This window comes from Sapajus apella, unplaced genomic scaffold (assembly GCF_009761245.1).
Source record: "Sapajus apella isolate SASKATOON/1434 unplaced genomic scaffold, GSC_monkey_1.0 scaffold123, whole genome shotgun sequence".
NCBI lineage: Eukaryota > Metazoa > Chordata > Mammalia > Primates > Cebidae > Sapajus > Sapajus apella.
In genome coordinates this window covers 1,623,049-1,649,804 of record NW_022437063.1, presented here as the reverse complement: position 1 = coordinate 1,649,804, position 26,756 = coordinate 1,623,049, and the positions used below count along the sequence as shown (strand labels likewise).

Sequence of the window (26,756 nt, the reverse complement as noted above, 5' to 3'; positions counted from 1 at the left end):
CGGGGCCGGCGGGCGGCCGGGCGGCGCGGGCCGCCGAGTAGCCGCGGGCGGCGGCGGGGCAGGCGGCCGGCCGCCGGACCCCGAGCCAGACGCGGAGCCGGAGCCCCAGCCCCAGCCCCAGCCCCGGCCCCAGCCTGGGCCCCAGCCCCAGATCCGCGCCGCGCCCGGCGCGCCTAGGAGCGGGCGCCTTCGGATCCGGGAGCCTGGAGTCCCCGCGTCCCCGCAGCCCCCCAAACCCGGACAACTGTTGCGGCGGCGGCGGCGGCAGCGGCGGGGGCATCGCGGGGGCGTGGGCACCCCCACACCCCAGCAGGCGGCTCCCGCGGGCGCCGGCACCCGGCTACGGAGCGAGGAGCGAGCGGGCGGCGGGCACGAGGTGAGCGGCGCCCCGGGCGGGCTGGGCGGGGGCCGCGGGGGGAGGGGCGCACCCGGGCCGGGGTCCGAGCGCGGAGGGGAAAGGGGCCGGGGCGGAGCTCGTGGCGGAGGAGGGTCTGGGCGAGTGGGGGGCGGGGTCTGCGGCGCTGGGCTCCGGAGAAGGGGTGAAGGGTGGGCGCACGGGGAGAAGCGGGCAAGGGGCATGTGACGGGGTCCGGGGTGATTTAGAAAGGGGCCGGGGACGGCCGGGGCAGCGTCTGGGGGCAGGAGCCGTGCGGGACAGCGGGTGTTCCTGCCCTGGGGTCCGCGCCGGCGCTCAGCAATGTCGGGGTCGCTGAACCTTGGACAGGAAGGTCCGGGTTCCCAAGAGCTGTCCAGGGCGCACGGTTTCGGGACGCGGCAGCCGGGACCGGAATCCCGTCCAAGGTGGGGACCGGCTTCCAAGAACCAAGTCCGGGAGCGCAGTGAGCCGGGAGCCCCGTGCTGCTGCACAGGGACCGAGGGCCACGCTGCGGAGCCAGAGGGCCCGGGGTGGGGGGGATCCCACTGGGCAGCGCAGGGAACGGGGAGAAAGACTCCCCCAAGTGCGTGCCCCTTGGTCCTGGCCCGCCGCGTGGCCCCCACGGAACCGCTGTCGCCTCCCGGGGCCGAATCAACGTTGATCCCGCGCTCGGGGCTGGGTGGCCGTGGCGGTGGCCTCGGAAGCTCATTAGTGCCCGCGGTTGTCGTGGCAACGAGACCCCAAGCGTCTCGAGGTTATATTTATTCTAATTATTATTATCATTATTAGTATTAGTATTTGTTACTCAGCCAGAAGAAAAACAGAAACGGGGGAAAATCCAGCGCGTCCTGGCGCCGGCAACTGTTACCTCTTTGGAAAGAGTCAGGATGTGGGCGAACAAGGCCAGGTCTGTCCGCCCCAGGGTCCCCTCGTCTTGCTAGCTGCCCCAGCCTCACCCCTGGGGCCATCGGACAGGGAAGGGGAGTTATGTAATCTGCGGGAGAGCACCTCTGGGCATGCCCCTTTGTGTGTCCCCTACCTCTCTGGGCCTCCTGAGCCTCTGTTCTAAGTGACTGCACCTGCCGAAGGAATCCCAGCCTAGGATGGGAAGATCACATCGTGCTCTGAACAGGGCATGGCTGGGGGTGGCCTCCAGCCCCCTCTCCACTGCTGTGTGACCTTGACCAAGGCTCCTGACGCCTCCTAGCCTGCCTCCTCATCTGGAAGATAGAATGGCAGCCATGCCCATCACCAAAGGCTGCTGTGAGCTCACTCAGAAAAACCCTTGTCGGGTTCCCACTGAGTGCTGATGGTTGTGTGACCCCAGGCAGCTGTCCACATGTCTCTGGACCTCAGTTTCCTAGACTGTAAAATGAGAGCCCTGCTCTGGGCATTGTCTAAGGTGTTTTTGGTCACCAATGTCCTGTGAATCTCGCTGCTGGCTGGCTGTGCCTGAAATACCATCAGGTGCAGCTCTGTTCAGACCCAGGCTGATGGGAAGTCCCTGCGTGCATCACCCTTTGTTTCCTCACCTGATTCTGATTGTCCAAATCTCACTGGGAATCAGGTGGTCCAGGGGTAAGCATTGGGACTTTTCACCTATGGGTAGCCTTCGGCTTCGGTGAGAAATGTCATTCAAAACCAGAATTCAAATAACCTTCAGGTCCTGGTGTCAACCAGGACGATCCCCATGCTGGTCACTGTTGCCTAGAATTGGGGAGTCACTCCCCATCCTCTGAATCTGTGACTGCTCGGTTCAGGACACCTCTCTGCAAGCACCCCATCTCTCCAGAGAGGCTGTCTGCTGTGCCTATCCTGGCAAGAGATGACCAGGAAGTTCTGCAGCCAGGCAGCCCCAGCCCCTCGTGGCTGAAGCTGAAAGCCCCAGGCAGGGGTTTCTGACAGTTTCTTTAATGACATCTTCATGCTGCGTTCCTGGCTCTGTCTCAGGCATCTGGGAGGTACTGGACTGATGAAGGGGGGTGTGGTGAGCAGTTTGGCTTGGAGGGGTGTGTGTGTGTGTGTGTCCCATCCTCGCTCTCCTGAGTCACCCAGCCTGCAGCTTATCAGAGCAGGTGGACCGGAGGAGAGGGGCAGGGGCAAGGCCAGTGCTGCTCCCTCAGACCTTTGTTAGTGGCACAGAAAGGGAGTGGGACCTGCTCAGAGTGAGACCAGCTGAGAGTCACTCCCGGTTACCAGTCATCCATCCATCCATCCCTTCACTCCCCTTCCCGGCCAACTCCTGGAGCCCCCATGCCTACGAAAGGCATCCGCTGCCCTTGGTAGCTCTCTAGGAAGCAGAGGATGAAGTGACTCCGGACAAGCCAGCAGAGCTGGAGGTGTGCCTAGGTCAGGCCACGGGGCAGTGAGCTCCTGAGGGTGGGTAGGTGCACATGCAGGGGGGCACCTGTCCTTTGGAGCCTGGGAGGGGTTGGGGCCGGGGGACCTTGGTCCAGAATGACAGGCACGAATCAGCTGGGGGAAGGGGGAGGAGCTGTTCTGGGCAGAGACCCTCTGTGGGCAGAGATGCAGACACGGCAGGGCGGCAGGCTGAAGCCTTCTGGACCTGCGGGGCTGGGAGGTGGCTTCGGGCCTGGAGGGCAGGGGGGGATGGAGCTCCCTGGAGCAGGGCCCGGGAGGGGACAACCCCACCCCCAGCCTGAGTGAGGGTTTGGGTACAGGACGGGCAGGTTTGGAGCTTAGACAGCTTCTGGGTGGGCTACCCATGCTTGAGGTGAGCAGAAGGAGACACAGTTTGGGCCAAGAAGGTGAATCTGATTTCCAGTTCCCTGGGACAATCAGCCAAGCCCTCCCCAGCCCCACCCCAAAGGCTGCACTGCAGGGGGACTGCCTCACGCCCAGGCCCTGGGCTTCTGGGGTGGGTGGGGGGGCAGTGGCATGCAGACACCAGGTCTGTCCACTTCAGCTGTCTGTGTCCACAATATAGGGCTTCACGGAACAGGCTCCCAGTCGCACCCCCACAGCACGAGGGTTGCACTTGGCAGTGACAGCCCGAAGGCCTGCTCCGAGCCAGGCCCCGTGCGGAGCACACTCGGACCCGGCTTACCACCTAATCCTCATGCCAACCTTGTGAGTGGCAACTGTAGATTCTGTTGTATAGATGAGAAAACAGGCGCAGAGAGGCTAATCGTACAGAAGAGCCCACCAGGACCAGGCTCCCTACTCTGCACCAGGTTGCCTTGTGTGGGGTGGGGATACAGAGGCTCCTAGGACACAGGAGCCACATGGGGGCAGGGGCCCTACAGTCTCACTTCCTAGTCATTAACCGTTTACTTGCCAGCGTGACTGACCCAGAGCCTGGCCTGCCTTATGCTCAGGTGAAAGCTGTCACCTCCCTTCTTAGGGACACTGTGCCTCTGCTAACTCAGTTTCGGGCCAGTTGACTCGTATAACAGATTCACGGGATCTTAGAGCGAACTGAGAGCCCCTTCCTCAGCTCTCCCAACCCACATGCTCTTTCGGAAGTTACTGAAACAATCGTCACCCCCTAAGAATGGGGGGCCTTGTTTCCTAAACACGAAGCAGGCAGGGTTCTGGACACCTAACCAGGATGAGTGAGGAGGGTGACTGGAGGCCCTGCCTACCCTGGTGATACCCTCCCGGGGACACCCGCTGTGTAGATGTTGTTCTCACTCTGCACAGGGCCTGGCAGGGGGTTGGCCCCATGTCTTCCTCCCTCCTTTTTTGCACCCCTTCCCTCCTTCCCGCCTTCCTCCAGGGCACACAGTCCTTGATCGTAAGTATGGACCCCCTGGAGAGGCGGAGGAGACCCCAAGGTCATTGAGACCCACCCCAGGCCGCTTCCAGCCAGCCTGTTTAATAGATTGACTCTATGAATAAATCATTCTGTAGCTGGGGCTGTGGATGTCCCACTGGCCCTACTGATGTGCCCTCTGTCCTCACGCCCCCAGTTATGATGAGCCCCTCCCTCCTTTTCCTCTTAGCTGTAGCTGGGTTGGAAATGTTCACCCTGGCTTCTCTGGCCACTGGCCATCCCCACTCCTCACAACCCCAGGTTTTCTCATTCAGCACCTCAGGCACAGTACTTCTGGAAGCACCAGGCCAGGCCCAGGCAGGATCTGTCTGGTGTGTGTGTGTGTGTGTGTGTGTGTGTGTGCACGCGCGTGCGTGCGCACGTGTGTGTCCGCGCGTGCCCCGCTCTCCACAGCCCTCAAGGGGGTGGGCAGGGTGGTAGACGAAGACTGTGACAGCAGCAGCCCTGAGCCTCCTGTGCCATGCTGTGATGAGGAGGGACCCCAGGAGCTGCTGATGGAGGGGCTTGAGGCCGATGTGCTCCCCCATATCCACATGGGGACACTGAGGCCCAGAGAGGGCTGGGACTGTGCTCAAGGTCACACAGTGAACTGAGGATTCTTGAGGCCGAGGATGTTCCAGCCTGTATTACAGACATGGACACTGTCCAGGTCTTGAGGTGCTTCGGGAGTCTGGAGGGTGGGGGGGCGGGTACAAACATTTCCTAGAGGATGAAATTTGCACTGAACCCCCAGAGGCACTCCTTTTATGAAAAGGCTTCAGGATCTCTCCCTGCCTGGCCGTCCATAAAAGCAGAAGCTGAGATGAAATGCAGATCCCACCAGTCCTGTGTTTTCAATATCAACATGAACAGGGCGTTTCCATCGGCAGCCCGTGACCCCCAGCCTGCCCTCCTCCTCCTCCCATCCGGGGCGCATTCTCCAGTCACCCATCTGGCTGCACGCACACCTACCCCAGCAGATGTGTGCAAATGCTCCTTCCAGAAATTAACAAATAATGCACGAGTTTCCCAAATTACACCCATTTAACACTGAATTAAGTTCTGGAAGCTCTTAACAGAGCCCTGGGAGGTAAGAAAAATTTTTTGTTCACACTTCCCTGGAAAATGAGACAAACCGTGATCTTTGAAAACCCAGCTACATAATCTGATTATTCCTCCCTGGCAAGCCTCAGAAAGATGCCCAGCAGAGGGAGGGGACGGCCAGCTCTACGCGGCGGAGAGATTTGCATTGGGAAATTGGACTGGGAAAGTTTGTCTCCCATGCCAGATTCCAGAGCTCCTCGTCGTTGCCTGATGGGCTCAAAATAAAGTGCCGTTTTCTTAGATATTGGCACAAATTAAAAATAAAGGCAAATTCCTTCCATAATCCAGCGCGAGAATTTCCTCTGAGGCTCCCGGAGCTTGTCACGGAAACGATGGTGATTTGCTTTCACTTCGGGTTCCTTTCCTTTGTCGGGAGAATTGTACGTGTGCAGCTGGATTTACAGACCGAAAGAAATGCATTTAGTGCTCATTCATTCCACATTTCTGGAGCGCCTCCCAAGTGCTGGACAGGGTGCCAGGCCCAGGGGGTGAGGAGGGGCGTTTTGAAGCAGGGTCCTGCCCTGGTGAGCTTTGCAGTGTGTTTGTTGGGGGAGGGGCGGGAGAACTAAAGGGAAACAAGCATCTCTGAGGGGTCAGGGAGGGCTTCCTGGTGGAAGAAACTTTCAGCTTGGGTCTTGGATGGCGTGTAGGAGTGTGCCAAGGGGAAGAAGGCCAAGGAACGTTTCAGGAAAAGGAGCAGCCCGAGGAAGTTCTTGGCGTGGGTCTCACTCGGATGTGGCCTCTTGGTGGCATCTTCGGATTTTAAGGTTCCTTTGTGAGAGCCTGGGTGGACATGTGACTTTCTACAAAGCCCTTTCATATCCATGATTTTTTTTTTTTTTGGGACGGAGTTTCGCTCGTTACCCAGGCTGGAGTGCAATGGCGCGATCTCGGCTCACCGCAACCTCCGCCTCCTGGGTTCAGGCAATTCTCCTGCCTCAGCTTCCTGAGTAGCTGGGATTACAGGCACGCGCCACCATGCCCAGCTAATTTTTTGTATTTTTAGTAGAGACGGGGTTTCACCGTGTTGACCAGGATGGTCTCCATCTCTTGACCTCGTGATCCACCCGCCTCGGCCTCCCAAAGTGCTGGGATTACAGGCTTGAGCCACCGCGCCCGGCCCATATCCATGATTTTTCACTGGCCTCAGGTAGCCCAAGGCAGGCCAAGTTTCCCTAAAGGAGAGAGATGAGCCCAGAGAACAGAAGCAAGGTGGCCAGAGTCAGAGCCAGGCGGGGCTGTGATACCCAAGGCCTCTGAATCTCCTGGCTCTGTGCGGGTGGGGGAGCACATAGAATAAGTTATTCTATAGAAATTCTAAAACTTAAAGAACCACAGACGTGAATACCAAAGTCTAGAAAGGCCCCTGGCTCCCTCCGCCAGAGCTGAGCTCCCTGGCTGCAGCAGGGCTGGGCTTCAGGACTTGGGTCCCGGCGAGGCCCATGCTGGAGCCACCAGCTCTGAGCCTCCGTCTCTGCATCCAGAAAATGTGCTGATGGAGCCTCTCTCTGCCCATTTGCAGGAAGCCTGGCATCATCCCAAGCCCTGGACGGCCAAGATTCAGCCGTAAGCTCAGTGAGAGTCCAGCAGAGTCTTTTTCTTTTCTATTTATTTTTTATTTTAATTTTTATTTTTTTTGCAATGGACTCTCTCTCTGTCGCCCAGGCTGGAGTGCAGCAGCACAATCTCGGCTCACTGCAACCTCCGCCTCCTGGGTTCAAGCGACTCTCCTGCCTCAGCCTCCTGAGTAGCTGGGATTGCAGGCGTGTACCACTACACCCAGCTAATTTTTGTATTTTTAGTAGAGACGAGGTTTTACCATGTTGGCCAGGCTGGTCTCAAACTCCTGACCTCAGATGATCCACCCACCTCGGCCTCCCAAAGTGCTAGGATTACAGACCTTAGCCTCTGTGGCCAGCCCTCTAGCCGTGCCTTTGCTGTTTAAACTGTTCAGGCTTTTGGGAGCCGGTTTGGAGCGTGGCTGTGTAGCATCGACTGGGTACAGATGCTGGGAATTTGATCCCGAGGACGGAAAGGTCTTTGGGGAATGAGCCATGCGGCTGAGCCGAGCCCCATCGTCAGGACAACGGGCCAGAGGGAGGCTCCGGGTGCTGATCCCAGGCAAGCTGCCTGCTTCCCCAGGAGCAGCCTGGGATCCCCAAAGCTGTGCTGGGGATCCACACAGACAAGTCTCCGCGCTGCTTGCTCCTCACTTTGTGACCGTGGGCAAGTTATATATTAACCCCTGGAGCTTCAGTTTACTTACCTGCAAAATGGGTTATTGTGAGAACCGGGTAAGATAAATTCATACAGAGTGCTTAGTTAGCACAGTGCGCATTCAGCGCCTTGTCAGCACTCTGGATTCTCACTTCGTTGTTGTTACAGCTTTGTATTACTGCGTTCACACTGCTGCAGCCCTTCCCCAGACCTCTGGAGTAGGGACCACCATGAATGAATGAGGAAATGAGTCAGGTGAGCAGCTGGAGCAGCTGCTGTGCTTCCCCCCCAGCACCATGCAACTGCAGAGCAGGGAGGTGGGAGCCAGCGTTGGAGCCTGGGTTCTGATCCACCCACCCCTTCCTAGTGACCAGCGGGGGCTGTGTAATTTCCCTGTAAGCCTCAGTGTCCTCATTTTCAACGTCGGGCTGCTAACGATGATAACTTGAGTGGCTTGTGAGGATTTCAGGCAGAGATTGTAACATTCGGAACAGCTGGGTCAGTTACATCACTAACTCATGTTTACTAAGCTCTGGAGGGACAGTAAGGGTTCAAATCCCAGTCTCCCCTCCTCCTGGCTTGTGGCCTTGGACAAATTACATCACCTCTCTGAGCCTGTTTCCTCATCTAAAAATTGGAATGATATCCACCTCTTCAGGAATTAAATGAGTGACTCCAGGGAATGTGCTGGGTGCAGATGGGCATACAGTCAGTGCTCAGTAACCATCACCGGTATTATCACCACTGCTACATTTAAAAACAGAAACACCTGGAGGCACAGAAGCAGTGAAGGGTCAGAGAGCCTCTCTCTATCCCGGAAGGCTGGAGGCCACCTTGTTCCTAGTTTAGCTTGATAGTATCAAGCCCTGGCTTGGCATGCTTTAGACAGGTTTCTGGGAATGAAGGGATAATGGATGGATGGATGAATGGATGGTGGGTGAGTGGATGGACGGATGCGTGGATGTATGAATGGGTGAATGGATGGATAAATGGGTGGGTGAGGTGGGTAGATGATGGATGGATGGTGGGTGGGTGGATGGATGGATGGATTGATGGATGGATGGATGGATGGATGGACAGACGGATGAATGGATGGTGGGTGGGTGGATGGATGGATGGATTGATGGATGGATGGACAGACAGATGGATGAATGGATGGTGGGTGGGTGGATGGATGGATGGATTGATGGATGGATGGATGGATGGACAGACGGATGAATGGATGGTGGGTGGGTGGATGGATGGATGGATGGGTAAATGAGTGAATATGGATGGATGAATGGGTGGATGGATGGTGGGGGTGAATGGATGATAAATAGGTGGATGAGGTGGGTAGATGGATGGATGCATGGTTGGATGGATAGATGGATGGACAAATGAATGAATAAATGAAACTAAGATCAGGGCAGCCAAGGAAGGGGCTGAAGTTTAAGGGCAGAGGCTTCCTTTTGAGGACGTGAGTGACAAGGTGGGATGTATTGTGTAGCTGGATGTGGTCTCTCTTTGCTGCATGAATCTTTATTGACTGTGGATGGTGGCCCGAGCCTGAGGGCCCAGGATGCTTGGTATCCCCCAGAATTTGGTTCTGGAGCTGGACAGGACTGAGTTCAGGCTGTGACTTCCTCAGCTTCAGCATAGGCAAGTCCCCGTGCTGCTCTGAACCTCTGTTTCCTCCTCCGTAACGCGGGGAGAGGACTGGCTTGCAAAGATAATGCATTTCAAGGTGGTTTGCAAACTGTAAAGTCAAACTGAAAGTCAGGGGAGGTGCTTGGACTCCAGCAGTGAATGACAGGGAGCAGGGGTGGATTTGGGGCTGGCGGAGCTCGTGAAACATCAGCCTGGGCACTGACTGGTCCCCTCTTGAGGAGGTGTTACTTGTGTAACACCCAGGATAGTGCTGAGGTACAGGGTCAGGGAAGGGGCAGAGGCGGCACCTGGGGCAGTGAGGCAGCACCTCCAGCTCACGGGCAGGACCAGGCCCAGGGATGGGAGCGCTCTGCCCAAGGCCCTTGGAGCCCCAACCCCATGGGGAGACCCTCACCCACTCACCCCAGCCCTATCCTGGGTGCTTTGCCAACACCACCTTTTATAATCCTCATAACTTTCCATGAGAGAGGCTCAGAGAGGCAAAGTGACTTCCCCAAGGGCACACAGCTGCTACGTTGCAAAGCCGGGATTTGGACCTCGTGGCTTCTGTTCTTTCTGCTGGGGAGGCCGAATGCACTTTGTGGTCAGGAAGGGTGCTGATGTGGGATCTCAGGCTCACCACACTCCTGTGCCCACCTCTCACCGCGGTGTGGCCTTGCCTAGCCTCCTGTCTTCTGTCTGCCTCAGTTTCCTTCTCTGTAAAATGTGTTCACAGCAGGCCCTCCTGCAGGAGCCTGAACCCGGGAGAGACCCTGCAGAGGGCTCCAGTGGGCCTGCTCGCTCCACCCTTTCTTTGTTCTTTGTCTCCTCTTTGGGGAGGAGAGAACCTGGGGAAGGTGTGGGGCCTGCAGGAGCCGCAGAGGAGCCGCACTGGGGGTGCTCCCGCTTCCTTGCATCTTAACTGCCAGGGGCTGGCTTCTGCTGCCTGCTGCTTCCTCAGAAGAGGGTGGGTGCCAGGCAGGCGTGGGCAGGCCACTTGTCCAGTGTGTGTCACGAGTTTATTCACTCCTGAGATAGCGCCCAGGGCTTGTCCTCACAGACTGACAGTCTGCAGCGACTCGTGGACACAGTCACCTGTTCTGCCTCCAGGCTCAAGTCCTTCGTAAGAGCCTTCGTTAGATGGATGTGGGTGATGACAGAGGATGGGGAGCAATTCTGCCGGTAGAAAAAGGGCTGAGCATCAAGGGGGCCTTCCCAGAGGAGGCGGCACCCAAGGAGGTGGAGTCTGAGTTGAGCAGGCTGACGAGCAAGGGCCGTGGGGACATTTGAGGCAGAGGGAGCCACACCAGTAAGGCTGGGAAATGAGTCTGGGAGACTTCCGGGGACGCAGCATGGCTGTCCCGTGGCACTCGTGGAAAGCTGAGCAGAAGCTGAGGCCGGAGGACTCTGGTCGCAGGGGGGTTAGTGACTGGATTACTGGAGAGTTGCTGGGTTTGAGCATTACTCTGTGGAACTGTGTGTCTGGGACGCTGCCGCTCTCATCGCGGTGCCCGGGGCAGCCACTGCTGCCTTTAGACCTTGCTGATCCACCATCGTGGCAGGACCCCGGATGGCTCCAGTGCCCCAGGCAGCCGCAGGCATGCTCGTGCCTGCGATGACACCTGTTTGTCCATGCTGCCATAAATAATGGGGACAATGATGCCCCTTTGAAGTTACTTGTGTCGTCACAGCCCCAAACCCAAAGCACTTTCCCTGTGGGAAAAGATGGTGCGTTGTGGCAGTCTCTGGAGGGATCCACTGCCCCACACTGCCAGCTGGTTCAGGTCTACCTGCAAAAGCAAAGCCTTCCCTCGCCCCAGGGGTGAGCTGTTACCAGGGGCTCCCTGGGCATGAGAACCACCTGAGAATGCAGCCCTTCCTCCATCACCTGCAGGTCCACGGGCCGGGGGTCAAGCCCCGGACAGCCTGGACATCAGCTGGAGCCGGGCCAAAGAGGGGTCACGGGGGGAGGGGGGGAGCCTGGCAGCACCTTAGGCAGGACCAGGGAAAGATCGGGAGACGCCGCTCCCGAAATTCAAACAATTGGACAATCTGTTCTGGATCGATTTAGAAGCAGTGGAGTGGAAAAAAATTAGAAAATATAGTGTGAAAGCTATTTTCTCTCCCTCTCAGCTCACTTGGGCAGAGGGATGAGTTGGAGTTTATTTGTGGACTGTCCAAGGCCCTGGCCAGGGCCTCATACCTCCTCACTGCCCCCTGCACCACTGCCCGGCCCACTTACCCCCACTGCCTGCTGCCTCCTCCACGCCCAGCTCTGGGCTGGCAACAGGAGTTCTTGGAGGGGCCATGTTCCTGTGGGCTCCTGGAACCAGCAGCCTATAGGGGCTCAGACATGGACATGGCTAAGACAGGACGTTCGCGTTCTGACAGGCCCCCTGAGGGAGGTCCTCTGTCCCTCCTGTCCCTCTCTCCCACACTGCCAGACAACGGACTCTCCATGCCAAGGTTGAGGTGTCTCTGCCTAGTTCACTCCTATACCCCCAGGGTCCTGGCCCTAGAATCAGAGCTGGCACATAGTAGGTGCTCAATAAAAGTTTCTTGTCTGAATGACAGAAGGAAGGAAAGGCGGGGAGGAAGGAAGAAAGGAAACTGAGGCTTTGAATGAAGTGACCCATTCATAGTCACATGGTCTGTTAGAGACGGAGGTATTGGAATCACATCCGTTACCCTCCACACCTGATTTTCCCCCACCCACGCCCATCCCTGGGGCCAGGAGTAGGTCTGAGACATTCCGGGGCCTCCCACGCCGGCGACCCCACTCTTCCCGGCACACTGCGCCCCACTCCTCCTAACACAACTCCTACATTTAATCTTTCACGACTTGAGCCAAATGCTGATTGTTTTAAAATAAGCCTGTTCAGTGTGAGGCCAGACCGGAGTGGTGGGGAGGGCAGGAGAACCTAAAGCCAGAGCCTTCCCCGTGGTCTGAATCGTCCCGGAAGGGAGCAGCTCCCTCTGCGCTGTGGTGTGGGGAATTTCTGCGGCTGGAGGAACTCGCCCAGGGGCGGGGTCTGCGGGAACATTGTGAGTGTGGGGACGTCTGGCACTGGTGGGAAATGGGACCAGTGGATCCCGAAATGGTCTCTTCTGTATTTCCCCTCTCACTGGGAGAGGGGGTCGTTTCCGGTAACAGGGAAGTGGTTTCATTTCAGGGAGTGGCAGCTCCCTCCTCTTTTCCCCTTCACCCCCAAGGGCCAAGGCCAGGAGTCTGAGTCCGAGAATGAAATTTGGCTTGGAAACCCAACCAGCTCGGGTCCAAGTCCCAGCAGCTCCGCAGCGGTGTGACCTCGGGCAGGCAACATAACCTCTCTGAGGCTTAGTTTTCTCATCTGCGGACTTGGGCGGTAGCCCCTTCTTTTCTGAACACTGAAGGAGATGATACTTGTGAAGCACCCAGGATAGTGCCGGACGCATTATAGGTGCTCAACGAACGGCCTTTTCCTCCTCTTTCTACGTGAGCAGCCATAGCTGATACACAGTTTCCCTCTTACTTGGGTTCTGCCTCTGTGGCCTGGAGTCTTCATGGGCTATTGTCCTGGGCAGGTCCCCCGGCTGACAATGAGAGGTGAAGCCATGGTACAAGTGGCCCTTTGAGCCCCACGTGTGTGAGCACCCACCCTTAGCCACGCTGGGGATGTGTGGGTGGTGCCAGGCATGGCCAGCGCCGCCTCCTGAGGAAGCCCCATGCTGGGAAGTCAGAGATCTGGGTGCCAGTCCCGTCTGCCACATATGAGCTGTGTGACCCTCTAGGAGTGACAGCCTCTCTGGGTTTCTGTGCCCTTACCCACTTCTCAGGGTCACGTGCTGCTTACCTAAAAGAACCTATGTGACAGCACTGAGCAGGCCCCGAGCCTCAGGAGAGGATGGGAGGGAAAAAGGCAGCCCTGGTGCTGGCCCCTCGTAGCCACCTAGCATGGCCTCCGAGTTTCACATAGAGCATCTCATTTAATCCTCACTCCACCCAAGTTAAGCTGGGGCAGTGAGGCAGCACCTCCAGCTCAAGGGCAGAAGCAGGCCCAGGGATGGAAGCACTCTGCCCAAGGCCCTTGGAGCCCCAACCCCATGGGGAGACTGTCACCCGCTCACCACAGCCCTGACCTGGGTGCTTTGCCAACATCACCTTGTTTAATTCTCAGAAATTTCTATGAAGAAAGGAAGAAAGGAAACTGAGGCTTTGAATGAAGTGACCCGTTCACAGTCACATGGTCTGCACAGATAAAGGTCCAGAGAGGCTAAGTCACATGTCCGGGATCACAGCTGGACCCCTCCCCCAGGCCGGCCTGCACATTCTGTCCTCTCTCTGGCCACGGCTGTGGCCACCCTCTGGCAGGCCTGGGCCCAGCACCCGCCTCCCCCTGGAATTCCGCACTCGCCCTCAAAGTTCCGATTGCTGTCCTGCCGACAAAGCGCTTTCACAAGTGCCTTTTGATGCTACCTCTCCGTTCCCCAGAAATTTTTGAGCCAACGCTCCCTAAAAGCAGCGGCGCGCTAATTAGACTTCCATAATACCATTTACCCAAATGTCAACAGATGCTACGCAGTTGAGCAACTTTCTCCCCGTTATAAGAGACGTTGCTTTTTGGAAAGCAGGCGGCCTTCTGTTGAAGGCTGGGCGTGGCATCAGGCCTGCGGAGGACTCTCGGGGCAGACGCCTGTCTGCTCTGGACTTCCCTGCCCCCATGGTGGGCTCCTGGATGGGCTGGACTGGGTCGGGGGTCAGCCGGCCTGAGTGTGGGGCCTTCCCCTGGAGGGGCTTCGCTCTGGCCCTCAGTCCCTGCTTCCTCTCACACCCCTTGGTGTCGGAAGGCTGCAGTAGCAGAGCCCAGGTCGGAAAGGTCAGAGGGCCCTGTGCTCAGCACACAGCGGACACATTTATTAGCCATTCTGTTGTTTCCAAAGTGCAAACTCAGTCTCAGAACAGATCTCTAGTTTGGGGAGCACTGCACAGAAGAAGGATTCCACTGAGGAAGTGGAGGCTGGTGCTTGCTCTGCTGCTGGGGAGGAGGAGAGGACCTGGGGAGTCTGTGTCTGACCCGGGCGCACTTCTGGGTCCTAAGTCTGGTTTCTGGGGGTCTGCCCTCCTTGCCTCCCCCTGCAACGTACCATCCAATGGTTTATTCCTCCTGGGGGATCGGCCCTCATGGGAACAGCCCGCAGAGCAGGGCAGCAAAGCGGAGACCAGAGACCACAGGGCCAGGGCGGCTGGGAAGTCCACGTGGCAGCACAGCAGGTTTGGGGGATCAGGGGCCACAGGCGTGGAGACCAGAGGAGGTGGGAGGAGGCTGTTGTCTGTTCAGATCTGGGCCTAGGAAAGCTGGTGAGGCCAGCAAGGATTTGCGAGGGCTCAGGAAGGCAGCTGAGAGCCACTTCCTACCGCCTTGAAAGCACCCGCGCCCTCGCTGTCCAGCCATCGCCGACAGGAAGTCCTCCTGGACGCGGACCGCCCCGAGTAAGGACAGGCCTGGCCTGCTGAGGGCCAGGGTGGCTGGCCGAGCCCTGCTGGTCGGTGCGGCCGCGGAGACGTTCGAGAGGCATGTCCTTCCATCCCGGCCTGGCTCTCAGCTGCTGGATCGCACCCACCCGGCAGCTTCCATGCCAATTACACAGTGTGGGTGGGAGGCTCATTAACCCCCAGAAGTGGAACTGGGCCAGTGGGTGGCGAGGGCAGACGGGCCCTGCAGCCGACGGGTTAAGCGTGCCAGGTCAGGGGTGGGGGAGCTGGCTCAGCACCGTCCCTGTGGTCTCCGCTGCAGCTCTATTTGCATAATTTTGAAGTTGATTGGCCTAAAGGCAACTTCGCTTAATCACAGCTGACAAGTCTCTGGTTGAAACAGCAGCTGCTGCCAATTAGCCGAGTTGGTGCCTTGGTTTGTTATAACTCTCTAGGCAGCACCCCCCAGCTCCCCCTCCTGCCTCAGAAGGTACCAGCAGGCTCAGGTAGCTGCCCCGAGAGCCTGCCACATGCCCCAGCGCAGGGCTTCCCAGACGTGCACGTGCCGCGGGATGGGTTAGCGCGCAGCCTCTGATTCAGCCAGAAGGGTGGCGCGAGAGCTCACGTTTCCAGCAGCTCCCGGGAGACGCCAGGGTGGCTGCTCTGTGGGCTGTGCTTGGGGTAGCAATGATCTCACCCAGAAGTTTGCAAACTGGGGCTGCCTGTTTGTGTGAATAAAGTTTTATTGGAACACAGCATCATTACCCATTCATGTAGGATTCTCTGCAGCTCTTTTTTGTCTACAACTGCGGAGTGGACGAAGACTGGGTGGCTTGCAAAGCTGGCCCCATGACTCTTCCTTGAGTGGGCACCAGAGTGCCCTGGAAAGCTGGCAGAGACGCAGACCCCTCGCCCCCCACCCTGGTCCTGATGAACAGGTCTGTGCGGCCCTGGTGCAGCCACTTCCAGGCTGTCTCTGCTCATCTTGGCCTACTCTGGGTACCATCCCCATTAGATAGCTGGGGAAACTGAGGCTCAGAGAGGTTACTCGCTTGTCCGAGGTCCCAAGCGAGTAAGCCCTGGCCGATTCCCATCACATCCTGCATCCTCGACCCAGGTCCCTCTCCCCAGGGCGCACCACGTCCCAGCTGGGGTCCCTGGCTTGGTGTACTCCAAACCTGACTCCACGTGGCGGCTTGCTTTTGTGACCTTGGGCAAGTCACAGAATGACACGTCCTGTTGTGGGAGCATGATGTGTGGGAGACCAGGTCTGTCAATGGCACTGCAGAGAGCACTTGGCCCCTGGGGGTTACTGCCCGGCTGCACATCAACACGGGCGGCTTATAGTCAGCGAGGCCTCTCTCCTCCCTGCCCCGGGGTACAAATCCTTTGAGGGTCAGGATGGAGACCCATCCTGCCATTGCAGAATCACCTGCTGCCTGTGAGGCTGTGAGGGAGGCAGCAACTCCCCAGCAGTGGCTCCAGCAGGGTCCTGTGTGTTCTTCTTCTCAGTCATCTCCCCCATGACCTCGAGGGGCCAGGATGGAGCCATGGTACCATCCACAGAGGAAAAAACCAAGCATTCCCAAGACAGGTGACCTGCTGGGCAGGCACCAACAGCTTCAGAAGCAGCGTTGGGATTCTGTGGCCCAGGTGACGTGCGGCCACCAGCTCAGTTCAAAACACAGAAATAAAGGAGGATGTTATATGGCCCGGGGTCCTGAGTTTACAGATAGGGAAACTGAGGCACAGAGAGTTTATGACTGGGAAAGCCTCAAAGGGGCAAGGTGTCTGTGGGCTCACTAGGAGGAGGCTGGGAGTTCGTGCCGATTCCCTACTGGAATTGGACAATTCCGGCACCACGCCCAGCAGCCTGGGACTGTGAACCGGAAAAAATGCCGCTTTCTCGGGACCCCCAGCCAGGCCAAAGTAGCGTCTGCAGTCCCCAGACAGGTCCCCGTGTGGGTCTCAGCTGCTCAGAGGGGCGGGCCTGTTTGCAGTGGGTGGGAGCTGGGGGTCAGTGTAATCATTATGTTTCTTTACATATATTTTGAACCTTGATTTTCTGTTTTCTTTTCTGGACTCCAGGCCACGGAGTCAGGTCCGTGTCTCTCCTGCTTCCTGGTACTCTCCCACGGAAGTCCTTACCAAGCCTTCTTTATTTACTTGTTTGTTAATAAGATAAGAAACGTCTTTGAACCATCCCCCAGTGTGGGGGCGGGAGTGTCAGCCTGTGAGCCCCCCGGCGGAGCCCACTTCACCCCTCTTCCCCCCGTATGCTTCACCATAGCCAGACGTGCTGTCAGAAATACATGTTATTTACACTTCTTTTTAGCCTTCTAGGAAGGGTAGTGTGCTGAACCTCATCTTTGGAGACTCTATTTCTCTCTCAGTCTCACGGCGCTGAGATGCCCTGCGATGCTGTGCGTGGCCGCAGTGCGTTGGGGCAGCCAAAGACTGTTCCAGTGTCTGGTCATAGCGCCGTGGATTTTCCTGTTCATCCACGGGACCGTCTCCAGGGCTGTGTCCGGGTTTCCACAGCGCTGCTGTGAGCTTTCTAGAGCAGGGTTCCCCTCGGCCGAGAGGGGATGTTGGCACCGTTCCTCCCACGTAGTCGCTGAGGTGAGGACCCGCTGAGCAAGACGATGGGGTCACAGTGGCCTCCCTGAGCCCGCACTGGGGTCACCTCCCTCCAGGTGGCCCTCACCTGGGTCTGCCAGGCAGGCTGGTCTTTGTTGAGCTTCCAACCTCTGTTGAAGGTGGACTTTCACAGTTCCTGCCTCACGGGGTGATTGCAGGGAGTAAGTGTCACTGGCAGACCCGTACTTCCCTGTGTCATAGGTGCTCCAGATCTGGCACACAGTAGGTCTGCTTTGAACTGTAATGAAATCCCCAGGGCAGCCCAGGGTCAGAGAAGCAGAGAAACGTGCCCGGGGTCACACAGCTGAGAAGTGGCAGGGCTGGGACTTGAACTTGTGAACACAAGCTTAGAGCCTTTCCATTTCTCTGCTGCTACGCTGAGCCCCAGATGAGAGGCAGGAGGAACTCTGTGCCTTGTTCCCTCTGCCGGGAAGACTGCCCCCACCCCCGCTCTGCCACCCGATTCATTCTTCAGACATCCATGCCAGACCCTCAGGTCTGAGTCCCTAGCCAGGCAGCCCAGGACAAGTTACTGAAACTCTGCACCTCAGTTTCTGCATCTGTAAACTGGTGACAATCACAGCACCTCCTAATCCTGATTATATAAATACCACCCCCACCCCCGGCCCCTACCCCATCAGGCTGCCTCAGGCACTCTGGGTACCCACAGGCCCCTGGTTTCCCGTTGTGACAGCCATCGCTCTGGGCTGCCATGGGACTGTGGCTACATAAGGCGGACCCAGGCCAGTCTGAACTTGCTCTGTGTCCACCGAAAGGAATGGAAAAAGGAGGTTTATTTCTGGCCTGGCTCAGGATGGGCAGGCTTCCAGGGATGGGTGGGAGGCAGAGGAAGGCTGGCCTCCTTTATGGCTGTGTTTAAATGCCACCCAGAAGCCAGCCAAGGGCGCAGCCGAGGTACCACGATGCACGAAGGCCTGGGTGTGGGAGACGGCCGTGGGCTTCGGGGGTACCTGACAGCCAGGAAGCGTGGCTGCAGAGGCCAGCCAGGCCCTTGGGCTGTGTCCAGAAGGTCATGGAAGCCACTGATGTGTTTTGAACAGTGGCAGGTGTGGGCACCCCCCACCCTGTTCCTGCCCTATCCCCATCCCATTCCTGCTGGCAGGGAGGACCCTCTGCAGCTGGGTGGCGACAAGCCAGGGGTAGAGGGCAACAGTAGGAAGGTCAGCACAGCTTGGAGTCAGGCAGGTGCCACACCTGCTGTGGGCTCTCGGGTTCCAGGTGCCCCTCCTCACTGGGCTGGTTTGGGACCATTTGTTTTACCCACACCCCTCGCCGGGCAGTGCTGGCCAGAGGGCCTTGTGCAGTGGTGTCACTAGCCCCCATTGCCCAACAGAGACTGAGGCCCACGGGAGGGAATCCGCAGGTAGCATGCCGAACACCAGCCGAGGTGTGCCCCGGAGCCTGGTGGCCTGAGTCTGAGCCCCAGCGTGGCCGCTTCTAGCTGTGGGATCTCACAGGGAGTGTCTCCAGTTTGCTCACCTGTAAAATGCGGCTCTTGCTGGTGCTCTGAGGATGCACAAGGCAGTTAGACCATAGCCCAGAGTGCGTGGAGACTGCAGGAGCAGCCGCTGCCACCCTGGGCTTGGGAGGTGGCCGCCCTAGGCCCGGGCAGGAGCTGGACTCCGAGGCTGAGTCAGGCCCTCGCCCCACTCCCCGCCCCGAAGAGCACGCTAAATTCTTGTCAGCACACACAGGCCAGCCTGCGCTGGAAAACACTCTTTTGCCTATACAAGGCCCGACCCAGTTGCTCTCCTTATATTGGGGTTTAGGGTTGGTGGCAACTAAGAGCTGGGGAGGAGGTCAGCAGCCACAGAGGGACGGCAGCCGGCAGCTGCAGGGGGCTTCTGCTCCCTCGGTCACAGGGCTGGGCAGGTAAGGAGCAGCCTGTGGGGGTTTCCAGGTCTTCACGGTGTGAAGTTCATTCACACTGGGCCTGGGGCTCCTGCCCTGGCTAAGCATTCGGTCTAAGGGAGAAGCCAGGCAAGGCTGCTAAGTGGCTGTCAGTCACAGAAGAATGGGAGGGGTGATGGCTGTGCCCGTCGGGTGGGAGGGGGAGCAGGCTCTGATTGGGAGGGGTGGGAGCCCTGTGGGGGTGCACAGAGCTGGGGCTACTACCTACCTGCTGTGTGACCTTGGGCAAGTTGCTGACCGTCTCTGTGCCTCCATGTGCTTGTGTCAAGAGCCTTGCCTAGAGGGGTGTTGCAGGGCCTGACATGGCTTGAGAGCTGCAGAAGGCCTGGGGGTGCTCTCAGGATGCCCTGGTCATGGCATGGAGGGCATTTGGTTGGCTTCATGGGGGCGAGATGGATCTGTTCAGCCCACTGCAGAGTCTGCAGTCCTAGCCTGGCATCGTGCCAGTATGAAATAAGAGATGAATGAATGAATGAATGAACGAACAAATGCACTGGCCCCTCCTGATACCCCTTCAAGGTGGGCGTGTTGTCCCCATTTACAGATTAGGAAACTGAGGCTCGGGGCTTTGGTTTCTCTTCCCTCAAGTGAAGAAGGGGTTCTGAGGACCAGGGAGGCCGAGGGAGCTGAAGAGAAACCCAGGGTCACTCCCCCGCCGCCGCCGAGGCGAGCTCCATGCCTGTCTTTCCTCTTCCTGCCCTGACACTTTCAGTGATTCATTCTTCATGTGATATTTTTGTGTTTCTCCAGTGGGAAAAAAATGCCTCTGGGATTTCCAGGGGTTGTTTTATCTCCATGGTGCGACCAAATAATTCAGACGGACGGAGAGAAACAAAGGGTTGGTGAGTTGCAGAAGGCCCGCGATGGTCTCAGCCAAGACCTCCCTTTAATCAGGGAGGAAACTGAGGCTGGGCTGGGCGACTCGCCCTGTGACCCAGTGTGGCCCCGAGGAGGACAGTGGGGCATCTAGGACCTTCAGCAGGGTTGGGGTTTCCAGCTCAGCCCCTTTCAGCTGTGTGTTCTTGCTCAAGCTCCCCCTTCCCTGGGCCTCAGTTTCCTCATCTGTAAAATGGGATCACAGCGGTGCCTACCTCCAACGTTGAAGAGGGCAGCACACCCAGAGTGCTTGACGGGCACAGAACTCACCCAAGGCAGGGGCTCCAAAGGGGGAACCATTGGAACAGCTGAGTTTGTAACTTGGGCCCAGCGCGCAGCTGGCTGGGGCTTGGTGGATTCAGCAGGAGAGGGGTCAGTGAGGGGCAAAAGCGTTATTATGGATAAACTGGAATGTTTAGTCACTGAGGGAAGAATGTGGGGAAATAGGAGAGGTTTCCAGGTTGGCGGTCGCCTGCGCGCCTTCCCCGTTCCCACAGCCAGGCCGGCGCCCTTCATGACAGTGTGCTCCTCCTCTCCGCCCTGACCCTGGGAGCCGCCCCATGGAGCAGGTGGTAGGGGGAGCCTGCCTGGTGGGAGGACAGTGGGGCCCAGGGGGTATGTGCTAGCCCGCCTCGGCTCATGGACTCAGGTGGACCTGTCCCACCAGAGCCCTGGAGTTGGGTCTCTAGGCTAAAGTGAGTGGCTCCCACCCCGGGCAGATGGCCCAGGTTCACTCCTGGGGTGGCTGTAAGCCTTGAGGTCCTGTCTCAGTTGAAGGAAATCTGCCTGGATCTCTGCTGTTCCCATCTGCAGGCTTGCTGTTTACAATAAAACAAACCAGGCCAATGAGTGCGAATGGAGTCCCTACTCTATGGCCAGCAGACATTTATTCAGCACCTACTGTGTGCGAAGCATGGTGGGGAGATGCAGAGGCACAGAATTTCCCACCCTTGAGGAGCTTGTACCAGGCAGGGAAGCAATACACCAACAGGCAAGGCGGAAGGAAATCAGTGCCAAGTAACGGAACAAGCAAAGCCTGGAAAGAGGAACTGGGGAGAAGAGACGTAGACACGGAGTTCAAACACACTTTCATTTACCAAGGGGCACGTAGGACCCTCTCTGGCACCTAAACCATCAGCTTTGGGAACAGTAGAGTGGGCAGCATCAGATAAGAACCCTGCATGGATCAGTTGCTGACGTTCTGGGTGCACTGCTAACGTCTGGTCCTTTCTGTCTTTGGTACGCCTGCAAGGCGTGGGGCACGGCTCGCATTTCACAGATGAGGAAACCGAAACCAGGGAAGTAACTTGCTCTAGATCGCCCAGCTCGTTAGCGAGAAAGCTCTGATCCAAGGCCGGGGAGACTCACTGCAAAGCCTGTGCATTCGCCTCCAGCGCCCTGTTTGGAGTTGAGCAGACCCGGGCTCAGATTGAAACCCCGCCGACCCTAGCTCTGGGCGATCGCTTAGGCTCTTGGAGGTGCGGTTTATTTATATCAGTAACGGAGATGACAATTGCCTATGTTCGTTCAACCAATTAACAAGTGTTGCCAAAGTGCCTACTATGTGCCAGGCCTGTGCTGCCCACAGACTTGAGCAAAAACAAAATGATCTCAGCAGGGCTGGCTACGGGATGTGACCGCTGCAGGGCAGGGCTCAGGTCACACTGGCCATCGCCGGGCTGCGAGGTGCTGGCCCTTCTCACTGGCTGTCAGGCGTGGAGCCCAGCACCCCAGCTGCAGGTGAACGGGCCGCCTCTCTCTGTCCTTCCCCAGCCATATTCTCCAGCTGCCTCCGTCCTGGCCAGCACAGCGAGGAAAGATGTCCTAGATCCCCCCGCCGCTCCCCCCCACCAGTACGAAGGGGTCAGAGAGACACGCTTTGATCTCCCTTCACGCAGGCGTTGAGCCTTGAGAAGTGTTTATTCCTGGACCTCACGTTTCAGAGTGAGATTTCATAACCTCTAAGCGGATGTCCCGAAAACAAAAGTTCACAAACTCAGGATTAGGTCTGCACCGCCGAGGAAAGGCCCGGGAGACTGGGCAGCTTGTGGAGGCTAAACCCCCGATGACACGTGTGTACACTTGTGCTGTATGGAGACAGGCATCCTCACACGTGCCGCCCGCGGGGGTGAACACACTCATGAGTTGTGGAGACAGGGTACAGGCGCAGACCCCCAGGGCCCGAGTCCCCTCTCTGAGCCCCACATTTTCCATCTGTGTGACAGGGAGACTGAGGGTGCGGCCTAGGGCTGGCAGGAAAGGAACGGGTGAGAATCGGGTAGCACTGGGCGCCGTGCTCTGCCTGGGGCTCGGGAGCCCCGAAGCTGCTAGTCCCCGTCTCCTTGTCTGTACTTCCTGCCCTCCTGCTGGGCTGCTGCCTGCCCGTAGGACTGCTGGTGTGGCCCCGGAGAGCCCTGCCCTGTTGAATTACTAATCCATGCTAATGTTGCCACCCCAATCATCGTGCCCACGTGGAATTACTGATTATGTAACTGACAGTTCGTGACCACCTCCCCCGAGGCTGTAAGACTCCTGGCAGTGGGAACCCCCATGCCCAACACTGTTGGTTCATAGTGGACACTAGTCAGGTGTTCCTTAAGTGGCGACCAGGAGAGAAAGCACTCCCCGAACAGTGGGGTCAGGAGGGCGGGTAACCGAGGCTGCTTGTGGATGAGGTGGCATTTGATCCAGGCCCCATGGGCAGGTTCAATTGGGACATACAAGGTGGGGAAAGGGAGGCCCAGGGGCAGGACCAGCCTGGGCAAAGGCCTGGGCTCCTGAGCTCTGCCAACAGCCGCTTCATGTTCAGAATACTGGGCACGACCCGTCCTCACCCCGAGGTCAGCCCTCTGCCCCCCACGACAGTAAAGTAGGTGGGACGTGTTTGGGGAACAGGCCATGTGACCTTTGCTCTCCATCCTGTGAGGTTCAGGCCTGAGCGTGGCCCTTGTCTAAGGAGGGCCAACCCTGGGGCAGAGGTCCCGGTTCAGCCACCCTCGGCTGCCCTTGCTCCGTTCTCACAGGTCACTCTCAAGTCAGGACACAAACCAGGCAGGCTGAACAGGGTTCTCCTGCCTATGCTGGCCCCGGGTGAACCCCACCCAGCGCCTGCCCTAGCACGGCCTCCAGACAGCCCAAGACCACCATGGGGAGAGGGGAAGTCAGAGTGTCAGGAGCTCACCTGGGGAGTGGCAGAATCACTGGCGGAAAGCTGCCTGAGAGGCGGCCGCCCAGATGAGCCTCCAGACTGCGGCTTTGGAGAGGGGAAGGGTGGTCCTAGCACAGGCGAACTGTCTGTGTAAAGGCCCAGAGGGCTGAAGCTCCAGGAACAGAGAGGGCAAGGCGGCCACAGGGCCAGGCCACAAGGCGCCTCGGGTGTGAGCATGGCCTTGAACCCAAGGAGGCAGGTTGGTGACTAGGGGGACACTGCGAGGGCCGGCACTGGGGCTGCCCAGGGCTTTGGTTGCTGGAAGAGGCAGAGGCAGAGACAGCAGCAGCAAGAAGCACGTGGCCAGGCCTGACCCCGGCCTTGAATGCCTCACTTCCTTCAACTGGTAAATTAGATGCTGTGGTTCATCCCTATCCTAGGGCTGAGAACACTGAGGCTCAGCTGTCACCCCAGGTCACATGGGATGTGGTTACACAAGGTGGAGCATGACTTGGCCCCAGGTGAGGGCTCGACCCGCACGCCTTGCTGCCATGGATATAGCCTGGCAAGGGGCTGGAGGTGTTGCACTTGGCCGTGCCCAGAAGCGGGGCGTGGCGGGCTGGGGAGGGGCTGGCCGGAAGCCCCCAGTGCTGCGGGGGGGTCTCCAGGTGTCAGGTGAGCGTCCAGGCCTGCGGGAGCCTGAGTCCCCAGCCCCCTTCCCTTTGGCCCTCCTGCACCCTGCCCTGCAGAGCCTGGCTGACACGAAAACAGATCGCTGCTGTTCCTGGCGGGTTTAATTCATCTTCCCAGCTCTGTTTCTCTTCACGTGCCCTCCTTCCTCTACACCCAGCTTCGCCAAGTTCAGTGTTTAAAAATAATCCTCAAATCTCGGAACAGCGATCCCGGGCTGACCCTAGGGATGGCTCACAGAGATGCATGCATGCCTGACTCATCATTCTGACCCCGGTCAAACAACCAATGTTCTGGAACGTCCGCTCAGCCAGAATGTTCTCAGTTGTTTGAGTTTTTTTGTTGGCCACAAACTACCATCTTAGGCAGTTTACCAATTCCCAGAGAACTAGAACCTGGGAGGAGAAATCTAATCTGTCTGTGGTAAATGCACTTTCTGGGGGTCTTTCAGGGAACCCAGAAACTTTTTTGGTACAAGGAGTTAATGAGCTTTGCCGCTGAGGGGCTGCGTGATCTTGGGCAGGTAACGTCACCTCTAAATTTCAGCTTCTCCTTTCTGAGATGGGAGCTTGCTGGTCCCCTTCCAGGACTGGACGTGGGCTGCCAGACCGGTGTCCACAGACCTCATTAGTAGGGCCTCTCAGGTAATGGTGCCCAATGGTGTGACACAACATCGTCATCACAGCTCCATAGCCCAGGTCCCTCCACCCACATCACCATCATCATCACAGCTCCATAGCCCAGGTCCCTCCACCCACATCATCATCATCATCATCACAGCTCCATAGCCCGGGTCCCTCCACCCACATCATCATCATCATCACAGCTCCATAGCCCGGGTCCCTCCACCCACATCATCATCATCATCACAGCTCCATAGCCCGGGTCCCTCCACCCACATCATCATCATCATCACAGCTCCATAGCCCGGGTCCCTCCACCCACATCATCATCATCATCACAGCTCCATAGCCCGGGTCCCTCCACCCACATCATCATCATCATCATCATCATCACAGCTCCATAGCCCAGGTCCCTCCACCCACATCACCATCATCATCACAGCTCCATAGCCCGGGTCCCTCCACCCACATCATCATCATCATCATCATCATCACAGCTCCATAGCCCAGGTCCCTCCACCCACATCATCATCATCATCATCATCACAGCTCCATAGCCCAGGTCCCTCCACCCACATCATCATCATCATCATCACAGCTCCATAGCCCGGGTCCCTCCACCCACATCATCATCATCATCATCATCACAGCTCCATAGCCCAGGTCCCTCCACCCACATCACCATCATCATCATCATGATCATCATCACCACCATCATCATCATCATGGCTCCCATAGCCCGGGTCTCACTCTGCACACTCCACAGAAGGACCCGAGGTGATGGCTTTGGCCTTGTGAACATTGGTGCTATTAAACTCGTGGCCGTGAGGCTGGCCACCTTGTGGAATCCTAAACAGCTGGCCGGTCCCCAAGTCCCAGGGAGGTTTCCAATGCCGCTTCTGACCTAGCTTGGAATGGGGAGGTTGGCTTCCAAGCTTCTCTGTCTCAGATCATTAGAAATGGAATTTTTACTTAGGTAACTTCTCGTGACATACGGAGTGTTTTTCTTTCCACTGAGGATTCAGCTTTCGGTTCTGGCCCTGAGCTGCCTTGGGGACCTGGGGAGTAAGGGCAGCCCCTACCGCCTCCTGCAGAAGCCCCCCGACCCCTTCATCCAGAGCTCCCACGTGCCCCGGGGTTTCCATCTAGCATACAGGGCTGTAGCTTTGATTGCATGTTGACCCACCTCAGGATGGACTCCTGGGGGTTGGGGGCATAGCCAGGCCATGGATGCTGAACAGACCCCCAAGGGAAGCCCGGGCTGGACACGGAACCAGTGCAACCACAGCGTGTTGTGGTGGGGACACCTGCAGTGTACAAACCACATGACAGTGGGGTGTGCCTCAGGCAGGGCTGGGGTTCCCACCCAGTCCCTGCACCTCCTAAGCCCCAGCCCCCAGCTTCAGGCTGCACACTGTCCCTTCCCAGACCCACGCTGTCTCACAGCACGTCTCTGTCATGCGCATTCATCTCTGGAACTGCCCCCAGGGGCATAAAGGCCTCTCTAGCCCTGGACCCTGGGTTTGGGAAGGCAGAGGTAGGGGTCTACTCAGCAGATGGTGGGGCTGAGGGTCAGCCCTGGCCAGGACCCTCGTGGCCTGGTAGAAGAGGTCCTGGGAAGAATTGCATAATGGGGAGCTGCTGAGGGCACCCCTGCCTGTGCCCCCTGAGGGCAGGGACTCACTTCCTCTGTGTTCCTAGAGGCCAGCCCAGGGCCCGGCCCAGAGTGCAGGTCAGCAAGTGGGTGCTGAGAGAATAAGTGAATGAATAAATGAATTAACACATGAATGAACAAACAGATGCAGCACTATAGGACTCAGTGGAGGGGCAAACTTTTTCCAGCTGAGAGAATCAAGGCAGGCTTCCTGGAGGAGGTGGCACTGGAGCAGCTTCTAAAGTGGTGCAGGATTTGGACTCCTAGGGATGAAGGTAGGGTGCCCCCCCAGGGGTGAGCAACAGCTCCCCAACATCCGCCAGTACACTCAGGGCTTTGTAGGGAGTCAGAGCAGCTGAAGCCAGGGCCAGGCCTGTGGCTGAGGCAGATCCTCCTTATTCTCTCAGCAAACCCACCAGCTCTTGGACCTGAGCCCCAGTCACAGAAGTGGGGCAGCCCCACCCTAGGGGGCTGGAGGAGCGGGAGTCTGGGCACCTGCTTCAACTGTCCTTGGGTCTTGGCTTCCCCATCTGTAGAATAGAGCACGGGGGGGCATCTCAGAGCATGGGGAGATGGAGCATGGGGAGATGGAGCATGGGAGATGGAGCATGGGGAGATGATGGAGCATGGGGAGATGGAGCAT

General features: G+C 57.9%; 1 protein-coding gene across 2 annotated transcripts in view; it reads left to right on the top strand.

Annotated features, from left to right (window-relative positions):
• The first annotated feature begins 134 nt into the window (after positions 1 to 134).
• Positions 135 to 26,756, top strand: part of SHISAL1 (shisa like 1) — a 109,467-nt gene continuing 82,845 nt past the window's right edge. For both annotated transcript variants that reach the window (XR_004263812.1, XM_032261419.1), the window contains exon 1: positions 135 to 376. The gene's annotated coding sequence lies outside the window, so the exon portion shown is untranslated. The remainder of the gene's footprint in view (positions 377 to 26,756) is intronic.